Raw genomic sequence first — 22,998 nt, 5'->3', positions numbered from 1 at the left:
TGAACTGAGCAGCTCACCCTTGCCTGTTCCTGGTTTCACTATGCCAACCATGAAGTTGCTGTCTGCGAGGAGAGGGGAAGGAGTCTTGTTTAACTTCCTGAAAAAGCAAACTTTTGACATGAGGTGCACAATATTAGCAATGCAGCAGCAGAAAGAAAGAAGTGTCTAGACATAACTACATTTAGGTCAGACAGAGGAAAACATATGATCGCACAGTCATGCACAAAACGATGGGAGTACATGGTGTTGACAGGCAATTGAATGACCAGGGTCAAATGTCACTGAACCCATTCCATGCTAACATTTGTGAGTGTGCATGTGTGTGCACCACATCCCTGCTTCATGCTGTGGTGTCACTCGCCCTTGGCTGCGATTTGGTCAGAGGTTTTCTTGGGTGCAACCGCACCCGACTCTCCCACGCATGCACACTCTCACATGTAATGGGAACGTGGGCTTTCCACTGAGCTCACGTGAAGAAATCAGCGGGAGCACCTTCAGACAGAAGTTGACTTCACTTTAGCCTCTTTGAAGATTGATGACATTGGTGCTTGTTTCACTGGATGTAAGGAACAAGTGGCCCCTCAGAGACTCATTACACCTCAGCAAGATTTGGAGAATAGAGTGACACTGCTCCCGATTACCAAATTCATCATTTGTATTGGACTGAGTTCCTGCTTCACAAATGCTGGATGGCGAACTAAACCAAAACTACTGACGTGGTTTTATGCCCTTTGCTGCAAAAGAGCTAAAGAAAGAAAAAATAGTGGCAAATGTGATGTGAGCTGCGTTTGTTTATTTTCCCTCACATGAGACATGCATAAACAGTCAGATAATCCATCTTTGTCCCCCCACGCAAACATTTAACCAGGCTCATCTTATACCCCAATCATACATCCCTGACCTCAATCCTGGCCACACTTCTCTCCATTTGCTCCCCCCTTCAACCCCGCCCTCGTTCTTCCAGCCATCATGCTTTGGTAGCACGGATCCTTCTCCGGCCCTATCCTTAACCCCATTTTCACCCTCCACCCCCACCTATCCTCCAAACCTGTCAGGGACTGGCTTCACATGTCCATCAGCGAGTGATGGATGAGGTGGAAGGTCGTCACCCCACTCTCCAGAGTTCACTGATCCTATCAGCCATGCAGACACCTCCAAATCAAAGCGGGAGAGACGTTACTGAAATCATGCAATTAGGGTAACAAACTTGGCTTTGCAGAATTTGCTTTTAGACGGATGTGCAATTGGCCATGAGTCATAACTCGTATATTCAGTGTCATTTTTGATGCTTTGTGAAAAGAAAACTGCAACAAGGAAAATTAAAAGTATCAGTTCAACCGTGTTTTATGTGTTTACTTTTAAAGCGCGCTCAATCTGTTGCATTGCATCTTGCTTCCACGGGGGAAGATTGAGTGGAAGAAGAGAGTATATATAGTGTTATTTCAACAGGCTACACAAGAAAAAGATTGCTTGTTGTGTTAGGCAAAGTGCGAAGATTTATTGGATTTTCTTACAATAACAAGACTGCTTCTCATTAAATAGATATCCAACATTCCCTTGAAAAATAGGAATTATTTGCCCAAAGTGATTTCCCATAAAATGCAACGAAATTTGATTGCACCCTGGTATAAACTAGAGAAGAGTATCACCCCTGACTGACCTTAAATTGCCTCTTGATGCCTATGGCGCTGTAGGAAAAACAGTAGCCCTATTGGTTCATTTCACATATGTCGTGGTAAACAAAGCTACAGGATATGATTGGTGATTCAATTGCTGAGGAAATCAAAGAAGGCAACCTCAGAACCTGGATAAGTCTGCCCCCAGTTTTCCAGCAGCAGAGAACAAGGCGGCCAAAGGATGCAGGATATTCTCTCACTGATATCATTCTGTCGGAGGGAGATTGATAAACTATAAACACACGGGAAGAATAGACAATGCACAATGGTGTCAAGCGTCTTTGCTGACAGGAGCGTAGATCAATGTTATTTCCCGCTTTTGCAAAAATACCTAATTCCCCTTATTTAATCAAGCGTCTCCTTTCTCTGGCCCTCCTGGCTGATTTATTACACCCACTGCCTTTATGAGTACCTGTTTCATTTTCTTGTCTCTGCTCTGACATCTAAAGTGATAGGAATTTTATGCTTTTGATAACAATATGAGTTTCACTTTGCCCCAGAATTCATAGGCTTGTCAGCAGCCAATAAATAACAACTGCGTGGCACAAAAAAAAATCGCTTCCACGACAAAACATCCACCTAATGGGATTTACCTTGGGATGAAGAGGATGAAGCTTTGAATAGAAGAAACAGAGAGAAACAGAGGGCTGCACAGGGGGGATGTTGATGGGAAAAACGCACGATCTCGGTAAAAAGGTCATGTCAGCAAGAGCGCGAGTGCAAGATGTTTTCCGGTGTCTTCTCGTCGGGATTCATAATTGGTGGGCTGTCATATGAGCATTTTGATAATGTCACATGAACATAAATGCCACGTTGTGACACACTGTTCTTCAGTTTGTACAGCAGGGGAGCTCGAACAGTGTCACGACATGGATCTTCAATAAAAGACATTAGAGGTCACAGACATCTGTCTGACTTTATCCCAAAGCCCAAGAAGTGTGAAGATGTTGACAGTTATGCTTCTTATGTCACAACTTGTTTCAAGATATAATCTTCACCATTATTGTCAAAAGTGTGTATGTGTATAACATAAAATTAATGCACTCTGTTACTTAAAGACTCCCTAGAGAATTAAATTTGTCGCACTACCGCTATTCATTACAGTACTTTTGTGTTACTGTGTCACATGGCCTGAGAGCCACTCTTATATATAAACTTTAGGCTACAGTTTCACACACTGACACAAATCCTAACCCTTATGAGGACACAGGATCTTTCTTTTAGTGTTTAAGTATAAACACAAAGCTGACAGCAACATTGAAAACCAGCCAAGCACTACAGACCAATCGCCGCAGAAAGAAACGGGTACAGGTAGAACTGGAGGTTGTACTGACTTCTCTTCTCAGTTTTTGTTACCTGTTGAAGATCAGATTCTATCTTCTTGGCTGGTGTCAGGAAGCAACCGGCTTTAACATGGCTCTGGGTTCTTTGCTGCTAGTTTAGTGTTTGCACGGTGCCCTTATTGTCCTTTTGTTTGTCCTTGCATGCAATGAAAATAAAATTTAATTCCAAATATCCACATCTCAAAAGGTCTATACCACTCCATCATTTTCTCCTCCCCGCACATGAATTGAAGGCAGCTGATGGTACTCGAGGGGCACAAGACAAAAAAAAAGAAAAAGAAAAATAAAGACATGTTAGTTGAGCTATTGTAGAGATAACTGAGGGTGCCGTATAACACAATGTCAGTATTGAATTTAATAGTAACACTATGAGTAACAGTACTGCGTAACAGAGAAATGCAATTTGATTACAGTAACACGCAATGCTAAAAATGAGACAAGCATGACTCAAATCCTTCATCAACAGTAATATATTTGACAAGAGCAGTGTCAGCACTGTTTAGCGGGAACAAAGTCTGCAAAGGGAGGAGGTTGGGGTGCATGGATAGGTCAACAAAACACGAACTAATATATATATATATATATATATATATATATGTATGTATATGAACCTGAAACATACGTAATATTGCTGAATTAGCTCTAAATAATGACTAGCAGTCAATCATAGCTGCATTAAGTTACTGCCTGTCTGATTTTCTTTGACTGTGTTAGTACATTTCACCACAGTCCACATTAAAAGTTCACTAAAGTTCAGTTGATGTTTAACAGTGAAAGTCAGAATTATTTTCTGAAAGGTCTAATCAGCACCCTACACTCTACTGTAAATATGTATGCTGTGAATGAAGAACTGCGGTCGCCATTAAAAAAGCTCTCTGCCCTCACTTCTTTATTCTTCTCCCCCTCTGTTGGACCAATCACTTCCATCTGCGGTCAGCTGTAAAAAAGAAAGAAAGAAGTGTGTAATACAAAAAATATTCTCATATGCATATGAAAAATCATGTCCTGGATGTAGCCCTGAGAGATTAAATAGATTTATATTGACACTTCCTCACATTCCACTGACAAATTGGCCGTTTCTGCGTCGTTGCCAAAAACCTGCTGGTTACCTAGGCAATGACATTAAACGGCTCTTTACGTGTGATAAAGTCAAACAAAGATGACGCACTGTATCCAGCAACTATAGCTAAGGAATAGGAAGTAAAATGTCAAGCATTTCAAAAGGAAGCTGCTGTAAACTGTGGTTATGGAGACTATAACAAATCATTGCCCAGACCTAAAAGTCTCTTTGTTCCAGCCAGTCCTGCTCCTCGCTAAGTGAATATTATGGCTCTGAGTGAAGGAGGGAGGAGAGTTCGATGTTTTTTGTATATCCCTACTTGAGCCTTGTGTGTGCTTGGCACAGGGGCCTCGAAAGAGCGCAAAGAATAGAAGAGGCAGGGTCACAACAAGTATTCGGCGCTATAAGGGCTTGAACTGGCACAGGCTCTTGGCATGTGCACAATGCATGTTGGGATGGCAGTGTCCAAGAGCCTCCTGACAGAGACACAAGCAGCTTGGGGTGGAACCAGCATCTCAGTGGGGACACAGAAAACGAAGGGAGGGAGACAAGATCAGAAGCAGAGGGGAAAATTGAGACAGATTTTCTTGCAGGTGTTGAGATAATAGACGAACAAATGATCTAATTGTCGGAGCACGAATCAAGGATTGGAGTCCCTCAGATGGTTCGGGGGGGGGGGGGGTTCAGAGATCACAGAGAAAGCAGGATTTGAATTACAAAGACAGTCTAGATGACATATGCTAACCTAAAAACCATGACTCAGATGTTCTTTCATATTCACAACTGTGAAATAGTTTAAAGCGCACATATTTCACATCAACAGGCCAAAGTTTTCATTTATCCAGCTTTTTTCTGCATTTATGGTTTATGGACAACCGGTCCCACTCACTTCATCAGGTTGACATTTATTCTCTGAATAAATTACTGTAATGTCAGCAAAGAAATGTATGCACTTATCAATTAATTTCCTTAGTAGGATACAGTTAGTAGTACTGTAACTTGCCATCATTTGTCCAAAATTTGTTATTTTCCCAGCTTTTTGATTTTTTGTGAGCATGTTAGCCCAGTGACGTCAAAGCATCATTGCGCTCTTTTTATGTGGTCAGGCTGGGAATATTAGGGGAACTATCTGAGGGACTTTTATGGTTAGATGACTGAGCGCCACAGCTGGCCTTCTTGAGTGTTCAGTGCTTATTACCTACCCAAACTGGTCCAGGGAAGGAGAACCAATAAAGCAGGATCCAAGAGGCTCAATGATGCACATGCAAAACCAAGTCTGCGCAATGTGGTGTTACACCACAGAAGAGCTACTGTAGCACAATGCTTGATATAGGAAAGGTATCAGGATACATTTCATTGTTGCTTGGTGTGCACAGGGCAGTGCTGACCTGTGTCCACAATGCAACAATCAAAAAGGGTCCACTACCTCGTTTAGTCATGATCTTTTTTAAATTCACATGCACACTTGAACTTTTGATGATGCCAAGGTTTGCAGTCCTGTTTTTCTACTGTAATTCTTTCTTTATTGTGTTTTATTAATTTCTCATCCTGTCAGATGGTTTCTCTGTCCCCTCCTGGAGGTTGAGCCGTACCACTACATCACTGACTATTTACAAAATGCTTGTTCGGTGCAGCATATTAGCACGTACGGTTTTACATTAAAGTTACAGTCCCAAAACATAGAAACACATTTATGCACAATCTAATCAACAAGCTCCTGCTTTAAATTATTCAGAAACACCCCTCACCTCTATCCATATTCTCCGGTGAGAGAAGCAACGATATATTTGGAACATCACACTTTTAAGAGCGTGAGCTTCAACTCCCCTGGGTCATTTTCTGCTCTGGTCTTAATTGAGAGTGTTCTGGAAAAATCATTACTATATTAATGATTTAACACAAAGTAACTACCTGCTTTTTTCCAGGAGGAAAGGGAGATTTGCTTCGAATCAATACCCATGCACGCTCATTATAAGGGGGGTAAAGTTATAGTAATTAGGCAGACACCAATAACTTTTTAATGATCTTTGTTTTTAATTGCATATTATCGGGTTGCACAGTCTGTGTGTTTATACCCAAATATAAGATAATGGTGAAAGGAGAAGTAGATTAAAGAGAGGAGGCACCTGCAATTTTTTTTCTTTTTTTTTCTTTTTACTTCAGCAGCAAGAACAGATAGTCTGCAGAAAAAAAAGGAGGATAAATGTGACCATCCCTTTGTGTCTTTTCTTTTGTGCATCAGTTAACAAGTAATGTGCCCATACTGGCAGTCTGGGGTTTTGAAATATTTGTGAAATAACACTTCCCTTTCTGCTGTCTATTAGGCTGAGGAAGTGAAAGGACTGTAGATAAAAAAAAAAAAAAAGGGGCACAAGGACCTTTAAGAGAAATCATTAATATTGCACTTATATCATAGAGTGTTTCAATTAAACACTTACTGGTTAAGTAAAAAAATATTAATACAGTAACTGTTTATTCAGTCTGTTTTCAGCTGACTGCAGGCAGTCGTGTGTCCCGCCGTTGATTAAAGGTATCATTTCGCCACTACAAAATAAAAGGCAATGAAAATATAAATTAAAATGAGGATAAAATGCAACTGCAATGGGCAGCCATCTGTTAGCTCTTAAAGGGGAAGTGGTATACTCGAAGCAGCGGAGGGCTGTGTGTCTCAGGAAGAATAAGAGAGGGAGTGGGATAAATGTGGTGATAGAAAGAGCCCAGGAATGCCAGGCCGGCAATCCAGGACTGCTCTGAATAAGCGAGCAAGCCAAGAGACGTTTTTCTTCTTCTTCTTTTTCTGCCTTTTGCCCCACTCTGCCTCCCTTCTCCCTCCCTTCCTTGGCCTGTTCGCTCTGGCCGGTTCCCCCGAAACACCGCAGCAGATTGTCGATCCAACGACTCCCTTGTCAAGTGATTATCTAGGAGCTTTAATGTAATCTTCCGCTCTCACGTACCATATTTCAATTACGAGTGCCATTGCGAAACAAGCTGCATATTCACTTCACCAATCGCCCCGCTGCTGCCTCAACAATGTCAACTGTAAAAGAACGCCAGCTGAAGGCAATTACGCATGTTTTCAGAGCCAATTATGATCGCTCTCACGGCGGCGGTTATGCCACAAGCAAGGGAGTGTTAGGAAATTTTTAATTTAATGACAATATGCTCATGGTAGGATTCAGCATGCGGCCCCCACTCCCAGGCCTGCCATTTCAGAATCCACAGAGGGAACCATTAGGCAGATAGGAAAAGATTATGGCCTCTCTCAAGGGCCACGCTGGGAGCACAGGGATGGCCTCAGTAGTGCCGGGTAGATGGCATCCACTCATCCTCTCTGCAAGATCACAGCTGGCAGGGCCGAGTCCAAAGCGGAGAGGCAGGCTGGTTAGCTCGTCATCCAGTTTGGACTATGCCTGCAGAGGGAGCATAAACTCACACATTCTCACAGCAGATCGGAGGCTGAGAGATGCTGCGGAGAGAGATCAAAGTCTGCTCTGCGGGGCTTCCTTCTTCGACATTGCTGAGACACGGGCTTGACACCATTGAGTCTGAAAGCTTCTGGTAAATGGTCTTGAATTTGACATGCGAGGTTTTGGGGTTGTTTTTTTTTTCCAAAATTGTGGAAACAAGTTTTCAGCTTTGTTCCAGAAAAAGAGCTTGGAGGAGGAAAAAGTTGTAAAATGACACATGTCACAGTAAAATATATATTTTTTAAAATTAATCTGTCAGTTACTGGTTATGAAGTAAATGACAATGTCATAATACATGTTTTAAAAGATCTATATTTTACGAAAGCTGTTTTACGTGCATGATCGCATGACCACTACAAGCAAGAGGTTACAGAACAGTCAGGTTTGTATTCACCGTCACAGCAGCAAAATAGGTTTTACAGAAAGAAAGCATATTGTTCGTAAATTTGGGTTTTAACGGTTTTAAAGGCTCAATTGTTCAAAAAACAAAATGCAGGTTAGAGCTGAGCCTCCCCTCCCTCTCCCAGTGGGATGTTTGTATAAAACCCAGTCAGTTCTCGGGGGTAGGGGTTGACAGGAGAAGACATCGCCCCAGTCCCTGGGAGATTGGTGAACACAACACATATATTAATGCATTAAATGTGTTGACTGTGTTCAGCCCAGAGATGCAGGAGTGAGAGAGAGCGAGAGAAAGGTTTGGGGGAAGAGGAGAAAAAAAAGCTGTTGTTATGTATGGTGTTGTCTTGTATACCGCACCTGGCAGTGTGTGTAAGTGTGTGTGTGTGAGGTGGGGGTGTTGGAGAAGTGTTGGCCAGATTATAAGGCCTGTGTTGAGAGATGAGGGATGGCCAACTTGTAAACAAGTGACAAGCGTCCTGGATGACAATTCCTAATCCATCATAGTGCTGTCAGCGGTGACCGGCGAGGTGACGGACAGCACCCAGGAGAGGGGGCAGCTGGTGCACGTCAGTCCACATCATAATTCGATTTTGCACATGAGCCGAAACAGAAGAAGAGTCAGAAAGAAGAAAGAACTTTCTGTCAGTTGCCTTCTTCTCAGTCAGTCGTCTCCATTTTCTCACCTCTGTCTCATTCTTCATCGTTTTAAGGCTCTGAAATGATGTAATGTTCAATTATGGGGAGGAAAAAAGGGATGCCATCAATTTTGTAAAAGTTCCTTGTGAGTTCAGTTGAAAATGTAATCTTCTTACATATTTGTCAGCATTTACTAAGTGGCAAAAAACATTACTAAACTGACAATAAAGAATACATAAGTTTATATAAGAATATAATATGCGTGAGGTTTTTTTTTAAGTCAATAGAGACTGAAATGTTATCCTACTTAGTGACATTATCTTGCAATGCAACTCCAGTGAACTGTTTTGTTTGTTTGTTTTTCAGTGATAACAGGAATCTGTATAAAGAGGTTGGCTTTACTCCCAACTCATGACATGATAACACAGAGCCAGCCTAGCAAGTGGACTAGGCATCTGCCCCTACCCTCCACACACACACGCACGCACACACACACACACACACACACACACACACACACACACACACACACACACACACGCACGCACGCACGCACGCACGCACGCACGCACGCACGCACGCACACAAACCAGCAGGGGGACCCAAGAGTGTTCAAACATCTCAAAATAAAGACTGATTAAAAAAAAATCTGCAGTAATCACACATAACAAAATCAAAACATCTTGATGAATCTGTTCAGCGTGCATCAGAGCTGGTGTCATGTAACTACTTACAAGTAGATTACAACAAATATGTCCCCATAAAGTGTTTATTCATCTGAGGTTGCAAAGTGAAAGATATGATGAAGCTATGTTTCCACAACTAATTACAGCATTACATTAAGTGTCAAATGAGCCCTGAGTTCAGTCAAGGTTTGGTGAACTAATGTCAGCTGGCAGGTAGTTAGCGTTAATTTAATGTTAGCTAGCATTAATATGAAAATAGCTACATTTCGCCCCTTTAAGATAGACAACTCTATTAGTTTTACAGAGCTACACAGATTTAAGTTTTTAACAATATACAAACTTTCCTGCATGTTAGCTAGATTATGTTGTATGTAAACCATAGCAACCAAGTACAATGGCAAAGTATAGCAGCAAAATTTTATTTATGTCATTTTCTCTTGTCAACTACTTTATTGGTAAATATGGTAAATGGCCTGTATTTATATAGCGCTTTACTAGTCCCTAAGGACCCCAAAGCGCTTTACATATCCAGTCATCCACCCATTCACACACTGGTGATGGCAAGCTACATTGTAGCCACAGCCACCCTGGGGCGCACTGACAGAGGCGAGGCTGCCGGACACTGGCGCCACCGGGCCCCTTATTCAGAACAAAAACAATATTAGGAATCTATGTGTAATAAAATTACCAACCAACTTATAAAAAGAGGCACATGGTAAGATCTTAAATAGACTGTAAGTGTTAAAAAATAAATCTGCACATCATACTCATTTTAAAATAATCCATAAATGAATTTATAGCTGAACATAGGACAGTATGTTCCCCAATTTTTTTTTTGGAATTCTCATGTCTTTTAAGAGAAAATTAGAGTTTTATTTTTTACATTTTGAAAACTTGTAAAGATCAGGTGTAAACCAAACCTAGACTAAATATGAGAGATATTTGGGCACAGGTGTAAAGAGGCCTATGAGTATTAATCTTTCTTTTTGGCTGCTGGTGCATTGATTTAGTTGCCCATGTTATGTCAAGGCCGTCATTCTTTTCTTAAAGACCTTGCTTCCCTGCCAAACCAGGATTTCCGATTGAGGAGTCTCAATAACAACTTTGATGTGGACGGCGTTCTGGAGGGTGAAGTGAAAGGCGCTAGGGAGGGGGGCCACACAATGGCCTGACCTTCCTACTGCATCTGCACAGATCGCACTCTAAATGGTCACATTGATGCTGCTTCTTAGGCCTTTTCTGGGAGCCCTGATGGAGCCAACACTGGTGGACTGGGACACAGCAAAGCCTGGGCACCTGCCAAAAGACAGGGACAAATTGATTGAGACCAAGCTAGCTCCTCCTGCATTTAACCCCTGCTCCAGCACCAGTTGGTCCTTCTAAATCACCACATAAGAAAACAGAAAAAAATAAAGCCTAAATGGAGCTGTTGCTGCTAAAACATATCTCTCTATTTACTTTTCATTATTTTCCATTTCATTTTTTCTTTGTTATTATTGTTGCCTGCTGATTGTATTCACTTCTGTTTTTACTCTATTTGTTAATTTCTATTTGGTTACATTTTCACTCAATTACTGAAAAAGTTGGCCTTCAGTCTTTTTGGCTCAGTTTGCAGGGGCACTTGTGAATAAATACAAAGTTGGAAGAGACTGCTTGCATTGTGCCAGAGGCATTGTCACTCGTAATGATGAAGGTGAAATTAAAAATCCCTATAAACCATGCTGTCTTTTACTTGAAAAACCAATTAAAACAACTGAGTTGATTTGCCATCCACTAAAACTACAAAAGCCTCCATCCTGTTAGTGTAGTGGGGTAATGCAACAAAGTCTGCTGCATGCTTTACCGCTATTTTCAGTAATGCTACACTGGAGAACAAAAGGGGGCGGTTATGTGTTTAAATTCTTAAATGCAAGCAAAGTTCTAGTTATATCCTTTTGTTTTATATCAGTATCAATAAATGCACTGCTTTCTTTCCACAGAGGGACACAGTTTTCCACCCTCAGATGTCTTGCGAGTACACATAAGGTCACCACAGAACAAGAGTGGGAAGAATCTGGGAGCAAAAGGCAAAATGGTTTGTGTCAATTTAAGCAAGAGGGTAATAGGAGGAGTGGGAAAAAAATCAATAACAACATAAAATTGATTTAGTGCGTGTCATAAAACATAAGTAAGTGCTCTGAGATGGAGAAAACTGGAGTCTCAATTTAATCTGTGCAAAAGCTGCACTGTACAGATGAAGCGATGTCAAGAGGGAGAAAGATAGGAAGCGGCTAAAGGAGAGTGGGTGGGAAGAAAGAAGAAAAGCAGGAGGGAGGACAGAGTAGCTCACAAGACAGAGAGAGGAAGATACAATAAAATCTAAAAGACAGACACTTAATTGTCATATTAAAGACTCTTTCCAGTGCTCGGCAGAGTGGAAGGTTAGCTCCCATTCATCATCTCGCTAACAGCCGCCTGAATGAAATCACAATTAAAATCTGCTCAGTATTGTCCCTGGGACGTTTCGCGAGCATTAATTTTTTCCCATTGATTCTCTACCCCCCATAAATCAGAAATGTTGCAGCGCATGCAATGGTTTATGGAGAAGGGATTATGGTGTTATGAAGCTAATGTAGCAGAACCGTCTCATTTACACACAGCCTCCCTGGCCAGCTTACAGGGGACGGAGTTATTACACTATTACACAGCCTATCACAAACACAACACACTGACACTGTTTAAACGATACGTTTAATTGGACAGTACTGTAGATTTATGATCATAACAGCATTGTGTTTTGACGATTCTGTTCATTTGCAGCACAAAAGTGCAGTAGGAGAAGATTACAGCATTTGTCGCAGAAACCAGTGATTCTCTAAACATCTCAGAAGGATTATCCAAAGCCCTGATCAGTTCCTATATATAATTTTCCAGTATATGGTTCTAAGGTGTAGACTTTTACATCCTTAAAAGACAAATCCAAGCACTGAAGTTTAGTTTAGTCTGAAAAAGTTTTGCTCTGCCATTCCTAAGTTGCTATTAAAAAAATAATAAAGTAAAGGAGAATATTAAATGCCGTAATATAAAATAAAAGGTAGAAGAGGACACAATAAAATAAACAGATAGTTTTAAAGTAAGTAAATAATAATAATTAAGAGCCAGTGAGGCTGCTAGCTAGCTAGCTGCCCGCTAGGCGTTATCTCAGCTTCTTTTAAACATTCAGCATGACCTCGCTACCTTGTTTGCAGTGGGTTTTTGTTTTAAACTTCAATAATGTGATTTGTAATTAAACTGTCTCCATTCTTGGTTAGTGGTACTCTGGTATTGTTTTTATGAACATGTTAGACAGTGCTTTTGCACTCCCTGCTAACCATGCTTGCTGGTTAGCTAATAACATAGCACACCGCCTTCTGTGTAAATGCAATCAATTCAGCCTAAATGCTAAAATAAAGGCTTCAACACAAGGTGACAAGATGACTGGTGAAAGCACAGTGGCTACATCCATCTTTTAGATATAGTTTAAGACAGAGCGCAGTCGTTAGTGGGAATAATGCACAGCATTATTATTATTTGCAAGCATCTGGTCTTTGTCTGAAATCATTTTCTTGTCCAGTCATTTGCTGCCTTACCTATTTTGCATAATAATTTAATCTGCTGTGAGCAGCAAACTGTCATTATGAAGGTGTATGTGATTTTTTTGTCATTACTGACAGGTGTCATGTCATGCAAAGCTAATTTGGTTCTACAAATTACACAGCATTGTATCGTAGAACTTTTAGTTTGTGTTAATTGCATGCATAAATTTCCCACTCATTTTGGACACTCAATAAATACTATACCATCTTTATTGTTTACAGCTGTGTCTTCCTAAGTAATATGAGCCTTGTAAAAGAACATGGGTAAATGCAACAGATTTGTCACTGTGTTCTCATAGCACATTGTTATATTGTTGTTTTTTTAATGGCTTGAGCCCATCAGCAATCCAAAATCCATAACTATCATAGTTCATTCTGAGGGAGTTAGATCAGAATGAACTACCCAAACATCACATCATCGTCACATAAACTGGTCCTGACACCAGCTAAAAAGGGAGATGGATCATGTGCTGTAGCTTTTTGATGCTGGAAAAGTTTTTATTTTGATGAAGCCCTTAACTCATAGCTAGAACACCATCACCACCAGACATCTCTATACAATGAACACACATATACACACACACGCACACATAGAAACACACGCACTGCTTTTCCAACAGTGATAATTGTATCTTCAGCGTCAACGGCTTAACAGGACCAAATCATAGAAAGTACCTCTTGGCTAAAGCAAACCACTTCTACTAGATGAAGTGCATATGTCTGCCTTTGTGCAAAGATGGCCTAACTGCAGTTTAACTTTATCCTATAACAATAGAAATGATATATACAAGCAGAAGTACAATGACCTTTGGAATTTCAATATGAAGATGAAAAGCAGCAAGTCTCTTTGACAGGTTGCCTCACAGCCAGTGTCTACATGTAAAAATGATGTATGTAAAGAGAAATATCCATAAGTGCCATGGCCTGCAGTCTTTCCCATACATGGCTTTTACTGAGCCTGGCGACATGATGAAGGCACTGTATGCAACAACATGAATGACAGCTTTACAGTGTGCATAAAACTTCTCTGTAGACAGAGGCACACGGTTATACTGCCTGGTGTCTCCAGCTCTTAAGAAAACAGCATCAGGAAGCTTCTGGTATTAATGTGCAGACTGGAGTTGGACACTTAAACAGGGAATCAGTGCCATCTCTGCACAGCTCACGCATTCGTTCATTTACAAATTAGTGCTTTTACCGAGGTTTTTAATGACTGAAATGATGTTTATTTTACTTGTTTTTTCACTTATTAATGTAAACAGCCCTTAGTATAACACGATTTCCTCAGTATTTATGTAATCACAAGAACGATAGATCTTCATCCGGAATTTAGCACTCTTAAACTTGTGCAGAGTTAGTTGAACCGGCCAGAAAGTCCAGCAGGTGGGGAACTAGTTCCTGCACCAACATGGTAAGTTCTGCAAGGCTGTAGAGAAGAACGGGGACTACTGTTGCATTTAGGCTACAGTTCTTGGACTCACTGGAGAAGCAACTGTAAGACGAGGTCTGCCACAGGATATGATAACACAAATTCAACAAAAGAATAGAGCACAAAATTCCAAACCATACAAAAATTATTTATAAGATGGCACAAAACACAATATGTGTAGTCGTAGTGCTTCTTTCATCACTGCAATTAAGTTAAAGGACTTTTTCTACACAGAATGAATGTTGTTTAGATTGAAACATCAGCTCTAACAATATCTAATGTAATGATGTAAATGATTAAAAAAATCTTGCTTGGTAAATGTAAAAGGGCAATGGTAAGTGGAATATAATTAAAGCCCTCAAATTAACTCAATCACATATGGTGACTTTTAAGTCTGTCGGATTTATAAAAAGATGATTGAATTGCCTTCTAAAGAGGGGAAATAAAGATGTCACACTTTGAAAGACACTACGTGCGTAATTACTAATCAAAGCTGTCGATCAAAGGAACAGAGAATTCGATTGCCTCGAACTTTAACGGAATCAAACTGGTTCAAAATCATAAGCCTATAATTCTTCACATCTAACAAGGTATTCATTTCATAAATGGCACTGAAAAGTAACATGTTGTGCCCGAATAGACCCGTCAAACATCCACATTTTCACTTTGTACTGACTGATCCCAGGACTACAGAATAATGAGGAGCCTAGAGAAATCTCAGGAGTAATGTAGAACTTGTACAGCAGATAAACAAATCATTTGCTCTAATGCGTACGTTATCTAAGTAATGATACAGCCGTGAATAATGTTATTTGACAACAATAAATGGCTACTTGATAAGAGGAAGGGGGATTTACAGTGTCTGTGGGGACAAACATGATAGCAGTGAAATAAATGCATTCTAAAGCGCAACGCTGTAATTCAATCTTTAGTGAAGATCTTTACGGTGCAGCCGGGGCTTCCACCGTCAGCTGCAGTCTGCCATAGAGCATCACATCTCCTAGATAAATTCTCAAGACAGTCTGTGAAATGCTCCCATAACCAGTGACACGAGATGATTTCCCGCCTCTGACAAGCCCCAGTATTGAGTATGATAACACTTACTTTGTCTTCATCCTTGGCTGGAGTATAATATCAATCCGTTTGATGATCCAGCAAACCGAGTCGAGCACTTGTGTATCAATCTTCATACATCGCTGCCTAGTGTCTAACAAAGAGGCCAGAATGGGATCATTCAATCACTCCTGGGTTGCGCTCTGTTTGGTACACTTGGCCTTCTTTACAGCTCAAGTTTTTCACTCTCTGTGAGCATCTGTCCTATTTTTCTATTTCAGTTTCCCTCAATTTCCCTTTCCTTGTCGGGGATAAAGACACTTATATGTCTGCACACTTGTCATAACTAAGCACACTGTTCTTCCTATCGTCCAGTTGTTGCCATGCCTTCCAATAAACTGTTTGTCTTACCTTTGATTTCAACAACCGTAAAGCATCACTCCATAATCTTAACCACTTACCCCTACAGCAGGTTGAATCCATCCTCATTACCCTTCTCTTTCGATATCAAAAGGAATCCGTGTACGATGTTTTTTTTAGATTTTGACTTTACTTTTGTATTTGACTTTTTATTTTTAGTTGCTCTTTATGCACCAACACGACTTGGTTAGGTTTAACATACACCCGTCCAGGTTTTCCACATTAAGAGAAACATTGATGAGTCCTGCAATAGTCTAAAACCCATTTTTCCTGTCTTACTGAGTCTCTTTTAGACATTGTTGGAGTTTGACAGAAGTCTGTCAAACCATTCATCCACTGATCCATCCATACATCTATATATTCGCTTGACCAAAACAAAACTGGGTTCAATTCAGGATTGCAGAGACGCTGAAGCCTATCGAAGCTGTCAAAGGGCGAAAGACGGGGTACATCGTGTCTCAACACGTGCAGGGGCCTTTGAGGGACAGCAATTTTGGGTCCAAAGACAAATTTTCATGGAATCTTAAAGGTTTACTTCTGACAATTGTGGATGCCATACGATGCCAACAATTCTCTGTATCCCCCCAAAAAAGAAATAAAAAATGTTATAGCTGCAAATAATATTTAACAGCTACAGCATACTGACTATTTCCTATTCTCTGGTCAATAAAGGGGGTTTTGCAGCCAATGTTTGGTAGCAGGATTTGGTTCATTGTGAAGACAACCACGAGGCTTCCACTGAAATATAGCTCAATCAATAGACACGCAGCAATCAACTTTTACTTGTCAGTTTTGATATATCCAGTCATAGCTTAGGGTTGTTTTGCGATGTCTAATGTTCTGTGAAGATGGGCTTTTCATATTCTTTATCGTTTCTCACTCCTTTTTTCGCCCCATCAACAAAAAAATGTGTTCACACTTTTGTGAAATAAAACCTCTAAGGGAGAGAAGGAGGGGAGAAATGAGGAGAAGAGAGGGGGGGGGGGGGGGGGGAGACAATGAAATTTAACCCGTTTAAAACTGTATCATTTTCCGACCGTACCTCAGGGCTCTGGGTGTTTATCGGTGGGACTGGAGAAGCAGAGATCACCGGACTGGTAATTGTTTCCTCTAAATCTGCTGAGCTCTGAGGAACACCAAGTGCAGTTTTTCATCAGACAGAGAATGAGAGGGTAAAAGGACAATACTAGGAAAAGCAAAAATGCTTTAGTCCATCATGTTGGTTTTTATCACTTCATCTAGCAAGTTAGGAAGGCCACTAGCCTTCCACACAAAATAATTATGAACACAGCTTTTGCCACTGACGGGGAGTTGGCGTTGCTTTCTGCAGTCAGTAGAGCACATACAGTGTTTTCTTAGAATAAAGTTATTAAAAAGAAATAAATTACTTCTGTTTTAATTGATAAAAAAAAGAGAATATTTTCAAATATTACTTAATGCTAACTCAATTTGACATTTTGCTACAGAGTCAAAGCTCAGCAATAGGCCTGATATCTCATTTAGCTGTAAAGTGATGTGCTCTGCACGCAGCCACAAAAAGACATCAGAAAAGCAAAGTACTGCCACACTCCACTCGGACCAATTTGTCTCCATCACTCCATTTATATAAACACTGAATGATTTAGCTAAAATTGTGCCGAGAATCTTATGGGGATTTTTTTTTTCCCTTCTGCTTTATTTTCATTATACTTTGAGTATGTTAGAGGTTTCGATTCTGCGTGTGCATTTGGCTTTGAAAGTCTCAGATTTAGAGCGGTGGTATTGGCTCATTTTTCATATCCATTGTTGGCTTGTCAGGGTGTCATAGCTGTTCCACAGAGCTGTTAGATCAGTCCAAATGTATAAATCATCCAGGATCTGACACACTCATTTAATTTGGGGGGCCCTGGTGCAACAGCGGGACTATTAATGAAAAATCCCTGCCCTGTTTGCTGAGTGGGAACATTCAGTCTATTTTATTTTATTTTTTACATGGATATTCCGCATTATTTCGCCGAGTAGGCTGTTGGCGACCAACCTGGCACTTTGTCATTTATCATCATATGCTGTGTTTGTCAATCTGCTGAATTCTTTTGGTCGGCAGTCCCATGCAAAGATCACTCTGCATATTAAGAAAACGGGGACACCTCCGAGGGCGCTAGGTGAGCCAAACCTCTCACATTCCACAGTGGTTCCAACCCTAGAGCCTGTGTTATTGTTTTCCATCTGTGAAATAAAGTAACAGGTACTTAATGTACCAAAAACAATTTGTACAGCAGTTCTTTTTCCCCATTGAAGGCGTGCATGGCTCGCTGAGGGCTCCCCTTATCTCAGCGAGGCTAATCCATTTTCACACTGCGCTCCGGCGCTCTCATTTTACAGCTGAGGAGCTCTCCGGCTCCACGCTGGGCCTGAAATGGGACCCCAGTCACTGTGGCCCCTTGGAGTTTGCGTAGGTAAGTGTGCAGAACAAATGCTGAAAAGTCTTTAGAAAGTTAAAGGGACTAGTTTGGCTTTTCTCTCTCCCTCGCTCTCTCCCTCCCTGGGCTCCAGCACCTGCATTTTTTTGTGCATTTCACAGTGTGAGCTGCCATGCTTGAGCGCTGTCGAAGGAGAGTTTTTAATTGGAGAAGCATTAAAAAAAGTGAGAAATGGTGTATTCTGCGCTGGCGTGTACCTGTTCAAACTGTTTTATTTTGTTTTATTTTGTTTATGCTATTCTATCTGATGAAAATGCTTTTGACAGGTGAGTATGAGCCATCAAACATTTATGTCACAGCATAAAACTAATGGAGCAGGTCATTGTCAAGGTGCCTCACTGGTGTAGACTCACACAAAGGCCCTGTTTACAAAGCATGTATTGATACCACATGTGCAAGCTGCAGTACGAGCTGAATAGTAGCAAGTGGGACTGATTGTGGTTTAAAATGATTACCGCAAAACTTGATGGATCACTGTTACACATCAAAAAAGCCATGATTAGGATGTTAGGGATCAGGAAAATAAATTACTCCTAAAATTGCTTAAGCTGGTTGGTTTAGTGTGTGTGTTTTTTCTTTTTCATCTTTTATACACTGCAACCATATTTAATGTTAGTGGGATATTTCACTGTTTTTGAACTTATAGAAATGAAAAACACGTTTATCTTTTCCTCAAAGTGGAAGTATGTGCATTAAAGCAGGCTGTGGCACAGGAAAAAGCTGGCAGCTCTGTTACTTGATAATGATATTTGGGTCCCACAGCTTCCACATGAATTACTATCTAATGGCGGCCCTTCTGTCGGTCTCGTGTCACGAGTGTTTTAAGTGCAGGTTGGAAGGAAAGGGTTGTCTTTGTTTGGGACAGTCAGCCAAGATTAACTGGGATCATCCTGGTTCACAGATACAAGGTAAGAAAGTCCCCCAGAATAAAATAACAACAATCCAAATGCTTAAATTAAAGGAGGAAACAAAGCAAAGTTACAAATGTAACAAAAGTCAATACGTGTGACTTTGACAAATTGTCTGTGTTTATATGATTGTTTCTTTTTTTCTATTGTTTTTCTAGATCCTGACAACGTTCAGACTTTCGCTCACATATCACTGAAAAACTGTTTTGTTTCACTTGCAAGTCGTGCTCCTAACCCTTCGCCATCCCATCATGCCAAGTCATTTAAGGCATCTGTGGCCTCTCTGGCCCAGCCTCTGCAGCCCCATCAACCCCCTGCCGCGGCTCATAACAGCGCATGCCCACTTGGCTGGGCCAGCCGGGAGGGCAGCCGGGCCAGGACTCCCAGGACTCCCAAGCATCCAGAGCAGCTGGAAGCCCCATCTTCCCATCCTGCTTCTCAGCAAAACAATCAAAACAGAAAATCTATAATAAATCAGTCTCAGGCTCTATATGGGAAAAGGAAAAAAAAGAGGAGGAATTCAGTCAAGGAAATCGCTGTTTGAAAACTGAAAGCAATGAATTTTCTTCAGCTATCTAAAAAAAAAAAGTTGCCAGGTCCAACCTGGAGTGTGTGAATGTAATAGAGTGCCGCGACTCCATTAGCAGGAGCTGTCATGTTTCCCTTTTCGACCAATAAGATATAATGATGACAATTATTTAAAAGAAGAAGAAAAAAAACACACAAAAACAAAAGGTGTAAGGAATCTTCTAATGTGACTAACTCTGGGTTGTGCGTTAGCAGTTACACTATATACATATAAGTGTATGTACAAGCCTGATGATTTCAAACTAACTTAGACTCATTGAGTTAATACCTCTAACCTAAACAACTGTAATGGAGAGCATGAAAAATCTTCCCTCCCCCTTACTTCTCACACCCTCCAAGAGGACACAAATACACGCACACAGAGTCTGACCACCCCAAAGCTAATGCAGTTGACTCAGAGGGTCATCTGTAGTTCACCACAGGGCGATTAAAAAAAAACAAATCAAACATATCCCCTTTTAGGTTGTATCTTCATGGGATGATATGAGGGAAAATAAAAGTAGGAGAGGAAAAATAAGGTGTTGTCATTTTACACATATATATATATATATATATATACATATATATATATACATATATATATACATATATATATATATATATATATATATATACACATATATATATATATATATATATATATATATATATATATATATATATATATATATATATATGTGTGTGTGTGTGTGTGTGTGTATACAATTAATATTTAAAAAAAATTGATGCTTTAATTTATGTTGTATGGGCATCTACAGGTAAAATCAGATGACAAGATTTTTCCAATGAAAAAAGAAACAGTGGCTTCTATCTTGGTGGGCTCGCCACTCGGCCCGATTGTTTACATTAAGATGAGCTGGATTCTTTTCTCTCTCCCTCGAGTGGAGTGATTTGAAGTTTGCTCTCTCATCCATGTAACTAATGCTGAGCGAGGCTAAGCTAGAATGCATCTGAATGGGCCTCCAAGCTGCAGGAGGAAGAGATTCATAATCACAGGCGAGATGACAGGTGGATCAAATTTCTAAACTTTTTTTGTGCGCGCGGTGACAGGCTATCAGTCAGCAGGCAAAGACGATGTTTTCTTAACCTTAGAGTTGCATTAAGTTGACATCCTGCTGTAGCGGAACTAGGTGACATATTGATGTGGAGGAAATATAACAGGCGGGAAGCTTTAAGGCTTTAGGACAGAGAGGAGGGAAAAATTACAAGCAAGAGAGGTTTGGGGAGGGGGTTTATGGGTAACAGTCAAACAAAGTGACCATCTTTATGACCTGTCTGTGAATATGCCTGCTTCAGCTCTGCAGAAGCAATGATTTTAAAAAAAAAAAGAGGTTTAATACACTAGAGTAAAAGAGCAACACAATAACAGAAGGATTAGTTAAAAAAAAAAAAGATCAGCAACAGCCGTTTAGTTATACGGGTTTTAAAATAAATACATAACTAAATAAACATCACTTTTATTGATTAATACACAGCAAACAGCAAAATGGACACCCTACAGCAATTTTTCAATTTAGGACTCGAATGGCGATGCCCCCTTCGCCATTACCCGAGAGAGCGTATTGGTGAGGCGGACTAAAGCCCGTCCATCAAATCAAAAGTGCAGAGTGTTACCATAAGCATGAAGACAAACTGCTCTCACGTTTCTAAGTACAGAAGTCTATGTTCAGTTACTTTGTCACAAATCACTGCAAGGCTTCCCTCCCAATCCGTCATTTCGGGATTACCGGGAGTTCGCGTAGGCGCTGCCATCGTCACACAAGCCTGTCACCTGCTCAGTGGGGGTAATAATTGGTATGAAATAGCGTTATGGACAGCTGAAAAGTAAGTGCTCTGATTGACTGGGAAGCCACTCTGAGGATTCCTGTTTTACACTTTGTTAAGGTTCTCAGTTCTCCTTAACTCTTTGCTCTTTTTATTCCTTCTCTTTCCCTCTCCTTTCATTTTAGCCTCATGGATTTGTTATCACAGAGGTTTAACAATTTTGCTGGCACCTCTGTCAGAAAATAATTTTTTTTAATTTAATGACATTTTTTTCAACCAGATCTTGACTGACTCCATTTGTGGGGGTGTAACTCTATCAGAAAGCGCCTACCTGCTCTTTCGGTCATCCTTTTTCTGACTAGTCGAGCGGAGAAACAGAGGGACTAGACAGAGATGGGAAAGGCGAGATGGGAAAAACGACAAGGCTCACAGGTGGATGTGGTTTTAGCCTCCATATTCATTTTTATAACTTTCTGACAAGTACCCTTTTTGTAATTTATGCCAAGAATTATCTGCGGTGACAAGTGGACAGTCATGTCAGAGGCAGAGATTGAGCAGCGGTGCAGCGCAGAGACTTGCTGCACGCCTGTACAGAACAAACAGCCGTGGAAATCTGTACAAGGTAGTTGGGGGGGGGGGGGGGGGTGTATAGCAAATCACACATTACACGACATACACTTGACAGTGAACAAGAAGAATTTGTTTCGCTCTAACACTTGAGACAAGGTGGGAAAGAAATGGGAGGAGATCAAAAGACTGTCACTTACAACAAATAAAACACATCTAAAAGAAAAATGACTCTGCCTTTACTGTGAGATGTCTATGCAGGTTGACTTGGAAATGAGTAAAGTAATAAAAGAATTAATGCTCTTTTAGAAACCTTCTAGTGAGAATGTATGGGCAGAGCTCCAAAAGCCACCATTTGAATTTGTCAAACTGTGAGAGGCAAAAACGAAGGAAAAAAAACCATCACAACCCTTCTTCAGATCACCCAGTTGTTATTTGTGCCTTAATTCAGCTGCTGGTATTAGTCTCTGAAAAGGCAGAAGCGGCTGCTGTGATGCTCCAAGCCTCACATATTCTTTTCTATGGCTTATCAGTCGGAAAGCCAGAGGAGCTGTCCGGTCTCATTCTCTCATTGGAGAGCACATGTCAGGACCTATTTGCCACTGGTTACTTTGAGAGTGACATCAGTGATGACCCCTTGACCCGCGCTGACGGAGAAATGCTTCTGCAATAGTTTTCCATTACAGAGGCGAGAGAGCGCGGACACCAGACAGATATGTTGAAATGGGAAAATAGGAAAACTGGAAAAGGCATTTAGACCTGTATTTGACCTATCATGTTTCAGTTTTCTGCAGGAGCCTTTTATGAAATGACTATTTGACCCGTGAACAAAGCCCTTGTCATCACCCGCTTGTTTTCTATGCACTAACTGGCCACCAAAGAATATTACAGCTGAGGAAACGGGGTCTTTACACCAACACACGAGCTTC

At 40.7% G+C, this 22,998-nt stretch overlaps 1 long non-coding RNA gene across 2 annotated transcripts in view; it reads left to right on the top strand.

Annotated features, from left to right (window-relative positions):
- LOC146658754 (uncharacterized) overlaps window positions 1-13,272 on the top strand; it is a 64,503-nt gene extending 51,231 nt beyond the window's left edge. For both annotated transcript variants that reach the window (XR_014913753.1, XR_014913752.1), the window contains exon 5: window positions 11,247-13,272. This is a non-coding gene — a long non-coding RNA (uncharacterized LOC146658754). The remainder of the gene's footprint in view (window positions 1-11,246) is intronic.
- Window positions 13,273-22,998: the final 9,726 nt, after the last annotated feature.

This window comes from Rhamphochromis longiceps, linkage group LG11 (assembly GCF_057381845.1).
Source record: "Rhamphochromis longiceps isolate RC_006_pf linkage group LG11, R_longiceps_female_GT1.1, whole genome shotgun sequence".
Classification (NCBI taxonomy): domain Eukaryota; kingdom Metazoa; phylum Chordata; class Actinopteri; order Cichliformes; family Cichlidae; genus Rhamphochromis; species Rhamphochromis longiceps.
This window is presented reverse-complemented; position numbering and strand designations above follow the sequence as displayed.